This window comes from Hypanus sabinus, chromosome 6 (genome assembly GCF_030144855.1).
Source record: "Hypanus sabinus isolate sHypSab1 chromosome 6, sHypSab1.hap1, whole genome shotgun sequence".
In the NCBI taxonomy this organism is placed as follows: Eukaryota; Metazoa; Chordata; class Chondrichthyes; order Myliobatiformes; family Dasyatidae; genus Hypanus; species Hypanus sabinus.
The window spans coordinates 42,329,606-42,348,035 of NC_082711.1; the positions used below are offsets into that span (position 1 = coordinate 42,329,606).

Below are 18,430 nucleotides of genomic sequence, written 5' to 3' on the forward strand. Positions count from 1 at the left end.
CTTGGCTCTACTTTGTAGGTAGTTTGAGGAGATTTAGTGTGTTAACAAAGATTCATAGGTGAGCATTCTGTCTGGTTGCGTAACAGCCTGGTGTAGAGGCCCTAATCCACAGTATCACAAGAGGCTGAAGAGGTTTGAGGATTCAGCCAGTTTCATCACAGTCATAACATAACCCTCCCCACCATTGAGGATGTCTTCAGGAGCAAGTGCCTCAAAAAGGAGGCATCCATTACCAAAGATCCTCACCCTCTGGTACATATCCTCTCCTCATTACTACCATTGTGGAAGAGATCAGGAACCTAAAGACCGACATTCAACAATTCAGAAAAAGCTTCTTCCCCAACACCATCAGATTTCTGAGTAGTCCTTCAATCTACGGACAGTAACTCATTATTTCTTTGTTTCCTGCACAATATACTTTGTAATTAATAGCAATTTTAAATCTGCACTATACCACTACTGCAAATATCACATTAACTCGGTCAGTAGTAATAACTTTGGTTCTGATTATTCTAATTCTAAATAGCCTCAGTGGTCAGCGTGAACATGGACACTGAAGGGCCTTTTTCTGTACTGTACAGCCCTATAGGATTCGTAGAATTTTTGAAAACGAACTGCTGTTGATTCCAAAAAAAAGTCATATTTTCAGTTTTCTAATTATGTGGAGACTAAGACAGCTTTCATGTGTGTAGTTTAATGACATTCATGAGCTAACCGTACTGTTATGTATGTTAAATATATTTTCTGAAGCCCAACATCTAATTAGTGGACAATAACACTCCGTGGCTTCTTTATTTGATACCTCTTGTCACCTCCCTGTCAGTATGAATCAGTCTAGACATTGTCTTCTGTCCCCTCTCATTAACAAGCCGTTTATGCCACAGAACTAATGCTCACTGGGTGTTTTTTGTTTGCACCATTCTCTGTAAACTCTCGAGACTGAAGATCTCAGAAGATCAGCAGTTTCTGAGATGCCCAAACCACCCCGTCTGACACCAGCAATCATACCGTGGTCAAAGTCAGCTACATCACATTTCTTCCCCATTCTGATGTTTGTTCTGAACAACAAGTGAACCTCTTGACCACATCTACATGCTTTTATGCATTGATTGGCTGATCAGATATTTGCATGAATGAGCAGGTGTACCTAATAAAGTGGCCACTGAGTTTATATCTGAATCTGACTGAAAGGACAGATTAAAAATAGATGGAGAAACATATTATCCTGGTACATTTCTTTGTGCTACATAACTGTCCATTGAAGAGAACGGAGATGAAGGGTTCATCAGTCTTCAGATCACAATCAGCTTCCTTTTAAAAGAAAGACAAGGTTTGGGAGTGATGTGTGAGTGACTTGATTTCCATTTGACGGAAGGAAATGGAATGGAGAGGATTTGGGATAATTGTTAGGCAATTGATACTGTTCCAGTCAGGCAACTTGGTTGGCACAAACGACCAGGCTGAAAGACCCATTTCCATGCTACATACTGTAGCACTATGACTCTATTAAAATAATCATTTAGTATCCCCAGGGTCCTAGTCTTCATTCAGCATTGGGGTTCAAAGTTTAAAGTCAATGTAAATTTATTATTAAAGAAATTATATGTTGCCATATACTACCTTGAGATTCTTTTTCTTGCAGACATTTACAGGAGAAAAAGGAAATAGAAGATAATTTTATGAAAAACTATAAATAAACAGACAAGCAACACACACAAAATGCTGGAGGAACTCAGCATGCTAGAAAGCATCTATGGAAATGAGTGCAGCCAATATTTTGGGCTGAGATCCTTCTTCAGTCGGAATGAAGGGTCTCGGACTGGAACATTGACTGTTTTCTCTTTTTCATAGATGCTGCCTGGCCTGCTGAGTTCCTCCAGCATTTTGTGTGTGTTGCCTTAGATTTCCAGCATCTGCAGATTTTCTCTTTTGTTATAAACAGACAAAAGCTGACGAACAAGAAATGTGCAAAAGAAAACAACCTACATGTGAAATTAATACTGAGGAAATAGGTCGTAAGAAGTCCTTGGAATTAGGCTGTAGGTATAGAATCAGTTCAGAGCAGTGGTGAAGGATGTTCTTCACGCTGGTTCAGGAGCCTTCATGTTGTAGGGTGTAATTAGCTCAGATTCCTCAGAGCTGGCAGACTAAGTATAATGTGGCAATTGCTCTGCTATGTAGATGCTGTCATTTGGACTATGTGTATGTGAAAATTAACCACCCTTCATCACCCCCCAAGCCCAATCCAGCGCCGTTTGCAAACTTTACCTGACTGCATGTTTGGCTGCACTCTAATCCATGGAGTATAGTTTGGTAGAATTTCCAACGTTGAGCAAAAACTCAAATTCTCCTTTCTACATTCTTGAGTTGTATAATCTTTAAACAAATCTGTGTAAAAGAAAAATGCATGTAATTATTTGTCTGTCTGGGAGAGAAAAGAAATGAGCAAGTTGATGGGGTCCAGATTCACGAATATCAAGGATCTGCTAATATCCTGAATAAACCAGACATTCTTCACATATTAACCAGCATTGGATATCAGCAAGCTATTACCATGTAGTAAGCTGTACCACAAGACTTTCTGAATAGCAAATGAAGAGAGTAGTGTGAAGTTGTGATAGGTAAATGAGGCTGCAATATTTTTAGATATTTTCCACTCTTCTTATCATAGATATGTCAATGTCATCGTTGTGTTTTTTTTTTGTAAATCAGTAGCCAACTCCTTGCTGCCTTCACTGATTCTGATAGCGTGTGAGGATCAAAGGGAAAAATCTTCATTAGCTTAGACTCTTATCTATCTCCAAGTAAAACTGTCTTCAAAGTTTGGAGGTCATGCATAACAGACCTGATACATTCTCTAGAAAGCCTTCAACTTAAATTTAGTTTTGGGTTACCTGTGCTTAGTTGCATGCATGGCAAGTTGCATATTATACTTACTGGTTAGAATGAACTTTAAGCAGAGTCATAGAGTTGTATAGTACAGAAACAGCCTGCTTAGTCCACCCAGTCCATGGTGTTTTGCCTATTAACACACATCAGGACAATATCCTTATACGACTGATATTGTGTGCATTTTTGGTCACCGCACGAGATGAAGGATGTTGTCGAGAGTCCAAAGCACCAAGAAGTCATCTGGATTGGTGGACTTTGGCCATGGGGAGGAATCAGATAGGCTGGGCTTGCTTTGCCTGGAACAAAGGACGATGAGGGTTGACCTTTGCTGATATATACAGACACGCATATACATATATAAATAATTTTCTCCTCACCCCTTACGGGTAGTATGTATGTCTCGGTCTTGGGTCCTCTACCAGAGGCCTGGGAGCATAAGGGTTCAACACTGTATCCTTGCTGTTCTTAGTAATGTGCTCTTCTGGACCGAGATCTCAGATGTTGCTCCTAGGATTTGTTGGAGCTACTCTCCCAGTTCAGATGTCCCCTGGGATTACTCTGGCTTTAAAATTCCACATCCTTTCTATCTGATCTTCCAAGCCCTGGTATTTCTCCAGCTTCTCGTATTCTTTCTTCCTGATGGAAGAATTGGGATTCCTCAGTTGGGATTGCTACATTTATTACTATTGCTTTCTTCTGTTCCTTATCCAATATTACTATGTCTGGTTGGTTGGGCAGTCCAATTAAAGATGTGAAAGCAATCCTCTGTCGACAACAGTTGATCGCTGGGTAACCGGTTGTTTTTCTGGGAATGTAGATGATGGTCTTCGCTGTTGCCAGAATCCCCACATGTGCTTGATGTATCCTCTCTCATGTGGGTTGCTGTTAAAGCAGCATTCCAATAATTCCACATTGCCCAGTCTCGTCCGTTTATTGTTTGCTCTGGTAGACAATTTCTCACCAGATGGTCTCAGTTCCCTAGCCATTGGCATGGATCTTGTTAATCTGGGCGATGTCCAAGCCAGCATGGCTCTTTGTGTTCATCTCACTCTCATTTATGGGCAGATGTAGCGTAAGCATGAGGGGTCCAGCCTAGCATCCCTACTGGGGCTGCCATCACTGATCATTGGGACCTGAATCCCAGACCCCCACGCCGTGGAGCCCAGATGCTAGATGCTTCCTGGTGTGGGGCTTCAAAGAAAGAGAGAGAGAGAGAGAGAGAGAGAGAGAGTGTGTGTGTGTGTGTGTGTGTGTGTGTGTGTCTATATTTTTTTGTAGTTTATTTATATTCACACACATAAATAAACAGGTGGCTGTGGAGGGCAGGTCACTGGATTTATTTAAGGCAAAGGTTTATAGATTGATGATTAGCCCAGGCACGAAGGGATATGGAGAAGGGAGGAGTTGGGGCTGAGAGGGAAATGGACAGCCATGATGAGCCAAATGGCCTACTTCTGCTCCTTTTTCTTATCATCTCCTATGCATACATACATACGTGTGTGTATGTGTGTGTGTATAAAAAATGTTAAAAGAAGGCACAGGTTTAAGCTGAGAAGGAGGAGTTTTAAAAGGGATTGGTGGGGACATTTTTACTTTATACATAGAATGGTTGGTATCTGAAATGTTCTGCCAGGAGCTGTGTTGGAATCAGAAAATATTTCATTTAAGATATATTTAGACAGACACTTAAATAGGACAGCCATAGAAGGATACAGACCTAATGCAAGCAAATGAGGTGAGTATAGATGGGCAGAAAGGTTGACATGGACATGATGGGCTAAAGAAGCTATTTCTGCGCTGTACAAATCCACCATTCCATGCAATCTGCCATGGAATTGTGCAGTGCTATCATTGCATGGCCTGAGAAAGATGTCTGACTTCATTGTAATTGGTAGATTGTCTGCAAAATTTAGTTTGTTTTTAATGAGAGAAGTCAAAAGATCCTGAGTTGTATTGGTCCTAAAAATGGAATGAAGTAATTATAGACACAGAGAATGGAACACTGCAAAAGACTGCCTGGGCCTTTCAACATAAGTGGGCTCTATGCAAACTTTCTGTGCCTCAGTATTTTGCTGAAGTACATGTAAAGGACCAAAGACAGCATTAAAATCATTAACTTGAAAAATATTTGGCTATTTCAATATTAGAGAAATCCTTGTCCTTCAAGTTCCTAAGAGTGAGCATCACCAATATCCTCCCTTGGTCCCATCATCTAGATGTTGCAGCCAAGAAAGTTCACCAATGAAATCTGGGATGTCCCCTTTGAACCTCAACAGTTTTTATTGACTCACCATAGACAGCACCTACCCAGGTGCATTGCAGCTTGGTGTAGCAACTGCTCTGCCTGAGACAGCAAAAAAAAATGCAGAAAGCTCACAGCTCAGCACAACACAGAAAGCAGCCTGTCTCCACCACCCCTCCTCCCCTTCTCCCATGAATTCTGCCTACAGTTCTTCCTACCTCTATAAAGCAGCCGACCACCCAAACGTTCTCTCTTCTCCCCTTGGACAAAAGATACAAAAGCCTGTAAGCATGAAGCACCAGTCTCAAGGATCGTTACTATCCCCCAGCTGTAAGACTACTGAACAGTTCCTTGGTATGACAGAATGCACTCTTGTCCTCATATTCTACCACATTATGGCCTTGCACCTTCTTGTCTGTCGGAACTGCTCTTTCTCTGGAACTATAACACTTTATCGTGCATTCTGTTATTGTTTTCCCTTATATACTACCACAGCATAGTGTTGGAGTGAAATAATCTGTATGGATGTCATCCAAGACAAAGATTTTCACTGTGTCTCGGAACTGTGACAATGAATAACCGATTAACCATTTTACCCAAGTGAAATACGCACATCGTGAATCTGAGACTGAGGTCAGCCACTGTCTTTAGCATACCCGAGGAGACACAAGAGACTGCAGATGCTCGAATCTGGAGCAATGTGGAACTCAGTGTGTCAGGCATGCCCTTCGTATGGATTGAAAGGTAGGAGGGAGATAGCTAGTATTAAACGTTGGAGGAGTGGAGCAAGGAACATTTTTTTCCAGGCCAACCTGCATTCTCTCCTCTGTGCTTTAATTCTCTCTGGCTCCACTGGCTGAGTTCTTCTGGTGTGTGGAGAACACAGAGCAAATCAGATTGCACTCTAAATTTAACAGCTCAGTGTTTCTTCTCCTGCAAGCGTCACTTAGCAGTCAGCACCCTCCTCCTGTGCCAGATGATACAAATGATCGAAGCACATTGTAACCCTCAGTGTAAAGTACGGAACATGATTCCATTCCAGAGGGTGCAGCTGAGGCCTGAGGCTTTGTTATTTAATGCATTCAAATTCCAGTCAAGGAGCAACTGGTGCGAAGTACCAGTACAGAGACTGTTAATTGAGTCAGCTCCTTTGTGAGGGAGGCTTGTGACTGACATTTGGGCAGAAACAATGAAAAGGAAATTGTAAAAGAAAACATTATTGATAGAATCCTCTCAACAAGTGCTTGGAGGTGAGGTCAGCTGATCTGTTTGGGTTACTGGATAAAATGATTCACAGCATGGAAGACTTTGGGAAAATGTAAGTGGTGTACTGTGTACAAATGAGGGTGAAGAAGAAAATTTTAAATAAATTATCCGATGCAGTCTGGTTCCTAGTTACTTAAATATGTAATCAAGTCCCACTGGCACTTGAATTACCTTCTTTCTATGCAAATAAGCCTCCAAGAAGACCACAACCTTGGCATAAGGTTTGGAGTCTTGTGTGCCTCAATGATCCAGAGAGTTATGTTGGCTGGAGTCAGGGCTTTGTGCTTTGACTCTTAATAGGGACATCCATTCAAACAGGGCAAAGAATAGAGGCCAGACTGAGAGAGGTCTGATGCCCTGAACACCAGCAGTGTAATGGGCAGTAAGTAAGTATGCAAGTAAGAATAAAAAGAGGGATAAGAACAGGAGATGGCAAGTGGCATCTTGAGTTAGTTCTGCCATTATGGATGAACAGAGGGACCTTGGGGTTCAAATCCATACATCCCTCAAGGTCGCTGCACAGGTTGATAGGGTAGTTAACAAGGCCTATGGGATGCTAGGCTTCATTAACGGGGATTGAGTTCAAGAGTAGAGAGGTCATGTTGCAACTCTACAAACCTCTGGTGAGACTGCACTTTGTGTTCAATTCTGGTCATCTCATTATAGGAAGGATGTGGAAGCTATGGAGAGGGTGCAGAGGAGATTTACCAGGATGTTGCTTGGATTGGAGAACGTCATATGAAGCAAGGTTAGCAGAGCTGGGACTTTTCTCTTTGGAGCGTAGAAGAATGAGAGGGGACTTGATAGAGGTCTGCAAGATTATGGGAGGCATAGATAGGGTGGATAGTCAGTACCTGTTTCCCAGGGCACCAATAGCAAACACCAGAGGGCATGTGTACAAAATTAAGGGAGGAAAGTTTAGGGGGGACATCAGGGGTAAGTTTTTTACACAGAGGGTTGCGAGTGCCTGGAATGACTTGCCAGGGATGGTGGTGGAGGCTAAAACATTAGGGGTATTTAAGAGCCTCTTGGACAGGCACATGGATGAAAGAAAAATGGAGGGTTATGGGGTAGTGTGGGTTTAGTACTTTTTTAAAGGATTGTATGGGTCAGCACAACATGGAGGGCTGAAGGGCCTGTACTGTGCTGTAGTGTTCTATGGTTCTATGGTTTAAGTAAGATCTAATCTTGGTCTAATTTCCTCTTTCATGCTTATTGAACATAACTCTTGACTATGGACTAAAGCTCTCAGCCCTAGAAACTCACAACTCTCCAACGAAGAAAGTTCCAAATATTGATAAGCCAATGAGAGAAGAAACTTCCCTTTAGCACTGTATTAAGGGCACATACAACCTATTGTGTGAAACTCTGCCCTAGTTCTAGATTCCCCCACAGGTAAGTATTCTTCTAACACCAATCTCCTTGAGATCCTTCAATAAATGACCTCTCACAAAAAGGAGAAAATCTACAGAGCTGGAAATCCAAGCAACGCACGCACAAAATGCTGGAGGAACTCAACAGGTCAGGCAGCTTCTACGGAAAAGAGTAAATAGTCCACGTTTCACGCTGAGGCCCTTCATCAGGAACATCTCATTGTTCTAAACTCCAATGAACATATCACTAGTACGCCCAAATATTCCTCCCAGATCAACCTCCTTATCCAGCAAGCAGAGATCTTTCTCCAAGCTGCCTCCAATGCAACTACCCCTTGTTAACCAAGGCCCTGACACTGTGTGTATTTCAACAGAGTGCAGATGCTGGAATTCATTCAAGTGGGGGAACTTGGTGAAGTGGGAGAATAAAGTACTGTGATCGTACTTTAAAGAAAATTCATAATCAAATTAATAGGAAGTCCTAGCAATGGCAAAGCACATCAAGTTTGATAATTTTGCAGGGTGTAAGGAGGGTGACTGTGAATGCAATTGTGTGAAAAGGCTGGGATTGTCTTTTTTTGAGAATTATTGGCAGTGGACAGGCAGAAGTGGGTTGTTTATACTTTTCTGCCCACCCCTTGGGTCTTTGCTCCAAATCTACTACCCACCCAGCAAAGCGCCTTTTCCAAAAAAAACCCTTTCTGGAAAGCACTGTAAAGGTGTGGGCCTCTGTTGGCCAGGGTTGACCATGGATTTTGTGTTCTTACTGTCTATACACAAGCTACTAAAAAGTACTGTCAATAGCCAAGATATTAGATAATACCCCTCCAAGAGGACCTCAACTTTGTTGTAGGGTTCGAAGACTTTCACGCCTCAGTGATCCAGATAGCTACGTTGGCTGGCGTCAGGGTTTTATGCTTTGGCTCATGGTAGGATCGCCCATGTCAAACAGGTCAAAGGGTAGAGGCCAGAATAAAGGTGGTCCACTGGTCCTTCAGGTTTGGCTGTTCAGTTCAGGGTTGTCAACCCTGACTGGTAAAACAAGATTGTTACAGAAACAGCAATGAAGATTCCTTCTACATCTGAGTGCGGTGTAATCCGGACTCTCCACCTGGAACCTGCATGGCTGACAAAAGTGAGAACTAAGAGGAAGCTACTGATATGATGAAGGAAGCCCTGAACACCACCAGAGATGAAAGACCTGTGGCGTAATGGACAATAATTGATTAATTAATTGAATTAATTAAATAATAGTGTCAAGCTATTAAAATAAAAACTTCATGCCATGATTACAAGTTACTTCCCCCTGACAGTTAATCTGATCAATCATTCCAGCAAGCTCCCCCACCCACACACACAAACCTCCCTTTACTACTTCAGTCACTTCACTGCACTGTAAACACTAAACTACTTTCTATAATGCGGCCTCTGTTATAAATCCATGCTGGTATTTACAGTGCCCATAAAAAGTATTCATCCCCCAGCAGTTTTCATGTTTTATTGTTTTACAACATTGAATCATGGGATTTAACTTGGCTTTTTTAGCGCTGATCAACAGAAAATGACTCTTTTGTGTCAAAGTGAAAGCAGATCTCTACAATGTAATCTAAATTAATTACAAATATAAAACAAAATAATTGATTGCATAAGTATTCACCCCTTTTAATATGACACACCAAATCATCACAAGTGTAGCCAACTGGTTTTAGAAGTCACACGATTAGTTAAATGGAAATCTGTTTTTGGAGACCTGTGTGCAGTCAAAGTGTGTTTCAATTGACTGAGTAAAAATATACCTGAATCTGGAAGCTCCAACTGCTGCTGAGTCAGTATCCTGGTAAAAATTGCACCATGAAGACAAAAGAACACTTCAAACAACTATGCGAAAAGATTATTGAAAAGCACAAATCAGGAGTGGGAATCAAAAAAATTTCCAAGTCGCTGAATATCCCTTGGTGTACAGTTAAGTCAATCATCAAGAAATGGAAAGAATATGGCACAGCTGTAAATCTGCCTACAGCAGGCCGTCCTCATTGTGCAAGTGACTAGTGAGAGAGGCCTATGAGAACTCTGGCGGAGTTACAAGCTTCAGCGGTTGAGATGGGAGAGACTGCGCATATGACAACTGATGCCTGGGTACTTCACCAGTCACAGCTTTATGGGAGGGTGGCAAAAAGAAAACCACTATTGAAACAAAACTCCAATGAAATCTCGGCTAGAGTTTGCCAGAAGGCATGTGAGAGATTCTGAAGTCAGCTAGAAGAAGGTTCTATGGTCTGATGAAACCAAAATTGAGCTTTTTTGGCCACCAGACTAAACATTATGTTTGGTGTAAGCCAAACACTGCACAACATCAAAAATACACCATCCCTACCATGAAGCATGGTGTTGGCTGCATCATGCTGTCGAGATGCTTCACTGCAGTAGGCCCTGGAAGGTTTGTGAAGGTGAAGGATAAAATTAATGCAGCAAAATATAGGCAAATCATGGAGAAAAACCTGATGCACTCTGCAAGAGAATTGCGACTTGGGAAAAAATTTGTTTTCCAGCAAGACAATAACCCTAAGCATACAGCCAAAGTTACACAGTAATGGCTCCAAAAGAATAAATGTTATTGTCCTGGAGTGACCAAGTCAGAGTCCAGACTGCAATCAAATTGAGATTTTGTGGCTGGACTTGAAAAGGGCTGTTCACTCATAATCCTCCTGCAATCTGATACAGCTTGAGCAGTTTTGTAAATATAAATGGGGAAAAATGGCAGTGTCCAGATTTGCAATGCTGACAGAGACCTATCCACAGACTCAAGTTTGTAATTGCTGCCAAATGTGCATCTACTAAGCATTGACTTGAAGAGGGTAAATACTTAGGCAATCAATTATTTTGTGTTTGATAATTGTAATAAATTTAGACTAATTTGTAGAAATTTGCTTTCACCATGACACGGAAGAGTCTTTCCTGTTGATCAGTGTCAAAAAAGCCAAATAACTCCACTGTGATTCAATGTAAAACAATAAAACATGAAAACTTCCAAAGGGGGTGAATACTTTTTATAGGCACTATATGTATTTATGCAGATTTATTCCATATCTGTACTTCTAACTTGAATTGTATATAATTCTCTATTTGTAATTGTTGAATGTTGTATTTTTGTTGCATGTTGTGCCAACACAATACGACAAATTCCTAATAATGTGAAACCTTGGTTTCCTTGGGCTGAGCAACTTTAGTCACGCAGGGCCACTCTGTAGTGGACAAGACTAGGCCCTTTAACCAAGCATTATTGGCTTCATTAAACAAGAATTCCCTGGGCTCATTCTCTGAGATCATTAACAAAGCACCCCCTGCACCCACTGTATATTGGCTCTTCAAGATGCCTACAGACATCTAAACAATCTTTGATCATGTCTCATATTTTCCCTGCACTTTTGCTCTCATTCCGCCCTCCCCTGGATAGAGCTCCCCAGATGCTTACCAGTCTCCACGTTCAAAAAATTGTCCTTCACAATTTCCATCACCTTCTGGGAAGATGTCTGCATCAGACATATTTTCCCCTCTTCTCCCATTCAGCATTTGGTTGGGACCAATCCTAAATGATCCACTGTATGATCTTCCTTACCCACTCCCCTTTTAACACCGCCTTCCTTTGCAAGTACAGAAGAGGCACACCTTTTGTTTAAACCTCTACTCTTATTTGGGGACCCAAATAGTCCTTTCAGGTGAAGCAGTGATTCACTTGCACTTCTGCTAGTCTAATGTACTAGATTCAGTGTTAAAAAACGTGGTCGTCTTTACTCTGGTGAAATGAACTGCAGATTGGTTCTGCAGAACATCTGCATCAATCCACTGGGGTGACTCACTGTTGTCTGCCACTTTAATCCTTTTAACACCCACACTGATCTAATGAGGCCTAATGTAAGTTTGAAGAACAACACCTTATTTTCTATCTGAGCACTTTATAGCTTTCTGTATTTGATATAAAATTCAACAACTTTATTCTCTCTTTATCAGAACTGTCCATTATACAAGTGACCGTTTGTGATGTTGCATCAGATTTTCTTTCTCTGTTAGCACAGTCTCACCTATTGGCCATATCCCGCAACCCTGCATTTAACAACTTTTTTTCAGAGTCCTTTGTTTGTGTTCTTATTTTCATTAATCCAATCACCTCTGCAACACATCCCCATGGCAACCGTGGCTTCTCTTTTGTCCTATCCATTTCACCCCCACCTTCTCTATTTTCTCTCACCCCAAGTTAAGACAAAGGGTCACTGCCCTGAAACATTTCCACAGATGCTGCCGGACCTGCTGAATGAGTCCACACTTTCTCTTGTGTTCCAAAACTCCAAGGTTCTTTAATAAAAACACAGTTTTGGCAACCTTTGGCTGACTTTCTTAACTTTTCCATTACTACTCAGTGTTCTTTCCATGAAATGTAGAGGGATGTTTTCTGCATTAAGTTTACTAATTTACTGTTGAGTTATTTGAGCTACACTATGGCCTGAATCGAACTGCATCATTTTTCCTGATTTTGCTGCGAGGGTTTGTTCTATGCATGCTATTGTTGAGCCATTACATGCATTGTGTGTACATTACCAGTGCTAACAGTGATGAAACTTGGCATGAACACAGTAAGATCACAATTTCCACTTGGCTCAGTTGCAATACATAGCACAGATTGACTAAATCACTATTTAGGCCTATTATTTGGAGGCTTGCTGGACTGAAAGTACAGGCCAGGCATTCGCATCCCCCCCCCCCCCCAACCTTTAAAAGTGCCATTTTCCTTATGTTCATCCTTTTAGGGGAGCAGAGAGCAGATAACAGTTACTGGTAATGGACTGCGGGGCATATACTTGAAGTTATTCCAAGTTTAAGACAAAACTCCTGACAACATTTGAGTTTAAAGTAGCTATCAATATTATTTGGTCTGTTTAATTTGAAAAAATAACAGGAAATAAATCACAAGTTGAAATTACTCACTAATTGGAAGCAATTAGCAGAAGTAATCCTCTGGGCAGGACATCAGAGTTTTAAACTTCCCCTGATGTGTTGTTGCTGAAACCCAGTCACAGATGATCCTGCTTCTTCACTGCTGATGGCAGAGTCCCTCCCAGCCATGTAGTTCTCCCTGCTTCCCACCCAAAATAGGAGAGTTTCTGGCCAATTGAATGACTCAATGACTCTCTTGCTCAATATGATTTTATAAAATATGGTTAACCCTGTTGAAGTGGGTGAGTTGCTGATTTACATTGCTCACTTAAGCATGGCCTGGAGTTAAAATTGAGTTTTCCGATATATTGCTGTTCCTGTGCAAATTACTGTGATATCGTAGAATTGTCGAAGACAGAATGAAACCCTTCAGTCTGTAAGGGTTATGGTGAGTCGAAGAAGGCCATCCACTGAAACACCACCTTTCTGCACTAGGCCCACGGCCCTGAAATCATAACTTGGCCGTCATTTTGACAAGCATGTTCAAATGTGGTGAAGATTTTCTGCTCTTTACAGACGGTGACTTGCATATTGCGTTGATCATTTAGGTGAAAAAATTTCCAAATCTAGCCTCTAATCCTTTGACCAGATATTAAAATCTGCAGTGCTGTGTAAAAGGCTTAAGCACGTATATAGTTAGTGTGCCTAATACTTTTGCATGGTACTGGGGTAATTTTATGTATTGCACTGTACTGCTGCAAGAAAAAAATTCGGTGACAGATGTGAGTGATGATAAACCTGATTCTGATATGGGTCTCTATTGTGGACTGAGAGTGGGAAGGGAGCAGGGAGAGGGGAATCATGGTTGGAAAAAGGGTAAGGGAGAGGGGAAGCACCAGTGAGACATTCTGTAATGATCAATAAACCAAATGTTTGAAATCAAATGACCTTGCCTGGTGTCTCAGGGCTGGTGTGTCTGCACCCATGCTATCCCCACCCCAGCATTCTTTCTGTGCCACCTGTCCCCCACCCCTCCTGCGGGTCTCCAACCTTGCCATTCCCAACATCCTTCATTACTGAGATGCTTTGTCAGGACTGGAGTCCTGCTGAAAGGTCTCGGCCCAAAACATCAACTGTACTTTTTTTCCATAGATGCTGCCTGACCTGCTGGGTTCCTCCAGCATTTTGTGTGTGTTGCTTGGATTTCCAGCACCTGCAGCACCTGGATTTCCTTTATCCTTTGTTATGCTAGATTTACAGACTTGCTGTCCGTTCCATGTTGAGAAACACAGTACAGTGCAAAATCCTTGGGGACCCTAACTATATATATGTGCCTAAGACTTTTGCATTGTACTGTATGTCTCCTGGCTTTTGCTCTCACTCAGGGAAGTAAGTCTTCCTGTATATCCAAGGACCCCCTCCCACACCAGTCTTTCTCTCTCTTACCTTGTCCCATTGGGCAGGAAATACAACAGCTTGAGAATGTGCATTACCAGGCTCAAGGACATTTCTACACGTACAAACAAGCTGCAGGAACTCAGCAGGTCAGGCAGCATCCATTGAAACGAGCAGTCCACCAGGACATTTCTGTCCTGCTATTCTAAGACTTTTGAACGGACCTCTTGTTTGATGAGCATGAACTTTTCGTCTCTTCATGCCCCCGCACTGCACTTTCTACGTTACTGTAACACTATATTTTGCATTCTCTTACTGCTTTTCCTTTTGTGCAACTTTGATGTATCTATGCTTGGAACTATCTGCCTGGATGCATGCAAAAAACAGCTTTTCATCATATCTCTGTACATATGACGATAAGAAACCAAGTACCAATTATCAGGACCTCATAACTCTAGAAAATTCTATCAATAAAACCTCCTCATTTACAAAGAAAATAACCATGGTCTATCCTATCTTACTCATAGCTACATTTTTCAGGTACTGGTTGTCATAGGTTACGATAGCACATCGATAGGATGCAGAACTGGTTGAGAAGTGGCAGATAGAATTCAATCTGGTAAAGTCTACAGTGATACGCTTTGGAAAGTCGAACTTGAAGACAGAATACAGGGTTCTTAGCAGACTGAGAAATGGAGGAATCTTGGGTACCATAGATCCCCTCAAGATGCAGAGCAAGTTGATTGGGTGGTTGAGAAGGTAGATGATGTGTTGGCCTTCGTTAGTCAAGGGAATAAGTTTAAGAGCCACGGGTAATGTTGCAACTCTGGCTAGACCACACTTAGAGTATCTCCTCATTAAAGGAAGGACGTGAAAGCTTTAGAGAGGATGCAGTGGAGATTTAACAGGATGCTGTCTGGATTAGAATGCATGTTTTATAAGGATAGATTTAACAAGCTTGGACTTTTCTCACTGGAGTGGAGGATGAGAGGTGATTTGCTAAAAATATACACAGTGATAAGGAGCATAGATAGAATGAACATCCAGGGGCTTTTCTCAGGGGCATATGGCTAATACAAGGGTCATCATTTGAAGCTGATTGAAGGAAGGTATAATGGGGATGTCAGAGATATTTTACGCAAAGGGTGGTGGGGACTGTATCTGCCTCTACACTGCCAGGTATGTGATAGAGGAAAGTACAGTATATTAGGGACATTTCAGATGCATATAGATGAAAGAAAAGTAGGGGGCTATGTGGGAGGAAAGGATTAGATTGATATTAGAATAAGTAAGAGGTTAATTACTGCTGAATTGTAGAAAATGTTTAGAACCAAACTCTCTGGTAGATCTGGAATCTCATATGGATAGACCAGGCAAGGATAGTCATGAATCTGAAGGGATTTTCCTAAAATCCCACAATGTTTGCCATTAGCGAGGCTAGGTTTGCAGAATTATTTTATTACTTGAATTCCTCAGCTGCCATGGTGGGATTTAAATTTATGCTTGGAGATTGATGGTTGACAACTCTGGCTGATGGCCAGTATTTTCTTTGTTTCCTCTTCTGGGAAACCCTCAGGTTTAAGAATGTTTAGCCCAATCCTATTTGATGGGTTCTGGTGTGACTTGTGAGACCAATATGAAATCCACAGACCCTGCCACACATGGGCTGAAGGTAGTCAGTGGGGTGGGTGGCTATATAATGAAGTGATAGTTCCACTATTTATGCTGGGTTTCTTTGTTCTCCTGATGAATAGACCCAAAGTTCTTTCTGCCATTCCAAATGCTCCTTCATCATTTTGATCTATTGGTAGGACAGTGATTCTCAGGAAGCACTGGAGATGTTGCAAGGAGACTTTGAGACTATTTCAGTCCATTTGGCAGTGTTGTGCCATGAGCCTTCAGGGCTCAGAGTGGACATTCTGTTTCAGGATGCTGATGTTAGATATGGTGGTGGATTAGCCTGCCCAGTGGTGAGAGCAATTGGGACTTCAGTGTTGGGAATGATGGCCTGGGAGCGGATGCTGATGTAGGTTGCTTATCTTGTTAGAGGTTTTGGAAGATTTCACGGAAGGAGAAATGATTATATCCTTCTGGTGCTCTGAGACCCTTCATAAGTAGGGATCACATGACCATGATCTTCATATATCCATTTCCTCAATCGGGTTATTGAAAGGTCACTCTGGAGAAACCAAAAAACAGTCCATATTTTGTCAAGTGGAAAGTTGTTTGGTGGAGGCAGAATAATTGAAGACTCAACGTGTTTTATGTAGTACCCATTCTCTTATTGATGATGACTTGGGGGCCAACCTCCAAATGGGTGCATGTACAAGTGCCATCTGCATTCTTCAGATCAAGTTGGGGTGACCTTAGTTTTGGAGTGGCGGCAAAATGCAGTTGCATAGTATGCCATTTGTCCTGTAGATTAGCTTATTTCTGCAATCAGACTTTCAGCATTGTGGTAATAAAGGCAGAAAAAAGTGCTGAGGCTTGATATCAATCCTGTCTCTCAAATGTGACTGAGTTTTTGGAGGAGTTAATTAAGAAAATTGCTGAAGGCACTGTGGTAGATATGGTAAATATGGACTCTCATAACACTTTTGACCAAGACCCTTATGGCAGGCTGGTTCACAAAGTTGGGGTCCTAGGTGTTGGCAAACTGGATCCAAAATTGGCTTGGTAATAGGTGGCAGAGGGTAGTGGTGGAAGTTTGCTTTCCTTACTGGAAGTCTGTAGCCAATGGTGTACTGCAGAGTTTGATGCTCGGACTTTTCATATATATATAAATAGCTTGGATGAGAATGTACGTGAACTGATCAGTAAGTATGCTGAAACCACAAACATTGTTGGAGTAGTAAATATAAAAAGAGGCTCCGAAACTATAGAGAGGAACATAGATCAGTTGGAAAGTTGGTCAAAGCACTGGCTGATGGAAACTTAATCCAGACAAATGGGAGGTAATGCATCTTGGGACTTAAAACATTAACAGGATATAAAGAGTAAATGGTAAAGTCCTTGGCAGTAGTTAATTACAGAGGGAGCTTGGGATGCAAGTTCATAGCTCCCTGATAATGGTAACACAAGTGGATAAGGTAGTGAAGAGGCATTTGTCATGCTTGCCTTCATAGACTGAGGCATTGAGTATAAGAGTTGGGACTTCATGATGCAGTTGTACAGTGTTGATTCACTCTACAGAAGATATTGCCTGGAATGGAAGGCTTTACTTATAAGGAGAGAAAAGTAACAAACTATTGGAGGAATTCAGTGGTCAAGCAGTCTTACATACACCTCCCAGGTAAAGGGTCTCAACCCAAAATGCTGACTCCAGATTTTTCCTGACTTGCTGAATTCCTCCAATAGCTCTTTCGTTCAGCATCTGCACTGTCTTGCGTTCCTACCGATAAGGAGAGATTGGCCAGGCTGCGTTTCTTCACAGTGAAATGTTGGAGGCTGAGGGATGACTTTACAGAGGTTGAAACATTTTGAAGGCTATAGATAGGACAGATACTGAGAGTCCTTTCTTTCCTGGTGGCGAATATAAAACTGAAGGTCATAGGGTTAAGGTGAAATGTAAATAAATTTGAGGGGTAAGTTTTTCGTACAGTGGGTGGTGGTTAATTGGAACGAACTACCAGAGGAAGTGATGGAAGCAGGTACAACTGCAATGTTTAAAGGGCACTTGGACAAGTACTTAGATAGGAAAGCTGTTGAGGGAAATGGCTCTAACATTGGCAAATGATAATAGCATATATAGGTAGAATGATCAGTATGGATGAATTTTGCTGCAGGGCCCATTTCTGCACTGTACAATGTTGTGATTCCATCAGTTTGCACTGAGATTGAATATATTGTTGGTTACTCCCATGGCCTGCTTATCATTATATGCCAGACTGAAAATGAGGATGAAAATCTACTATTTTAGGATGATTTTCCACATTCCCTCCTGAGCGACAGGGTGAAATGTTTTAGTGATGTCAGAAAGGCAAATGTGTATTAGTTTATGCTGTTCCCTGATTATTTTTTGGTGTAAGTTAACTGCTACATAATTGCACTTAAACTGTGGCCTGAAGAAAAAGAAAGTTCAGTAGTTAAATTTTTATAGTGAAATGTTTATAATCTTCCTGTTCTTATACGCCATGCCTTTGCTTATTTTAAATGAAAGCTTGCTCATGATCTTCATTTAACTGCCTCATTGACCCATCCTGTTATCCTTGAAGGTTTGTGGACATGCACTCCAATGTCACTCTGTAAGCTGTACTTCTCAGTATGATTTCATTTATTGCTCCTTCCCTTGCCTCAATGAATATTTCTATTTGCATACCGTCGCATTTCCCTG

The 18,430-nt window shown here is 41.5% G+C and overlaps 1 protein-coding gene and 1 long non-coding RNA gene across 8 annotated transcripts in view; one reads left to right on the top strand and one right to left on the bottom strand.

Moving 5' to 3' along the window:
* Nucleotides 1-18,430, bottom strand: part of jcada (junctional cadherin 5 associated a) — a 203,419-nt gene that overhangs the window by 79,290 nt on the left and 105,699 nt on the right. For 6 of the 7 annotated variants that reach the window (XM_059971991.1, XM_059971993.1, XM_059971992.1 and 3 more), the window contains exon 2: nucleotides 2,269-2,388. The exons of the other annotated variant lie outside the window; for it this stretch is intronic. The gene's annotated coding sequence lies outside the window, so the exon portion shown is untranslated. The remainder of the gene's footprint in view (nucleotides 1-2,268; nucleotides 2,389-18,430) is intronic. 7 annotated transcript variants of the gene reach the window in all.
* The window catches only part of LOC132395421 (uncharacterized), a 65,169-nt gene that overhangs the window by 16,976 nt on the left and 29,763 nt on the right, over nucleotides 1-18,430 (top strand). The window lies entirely within an intron of this gene.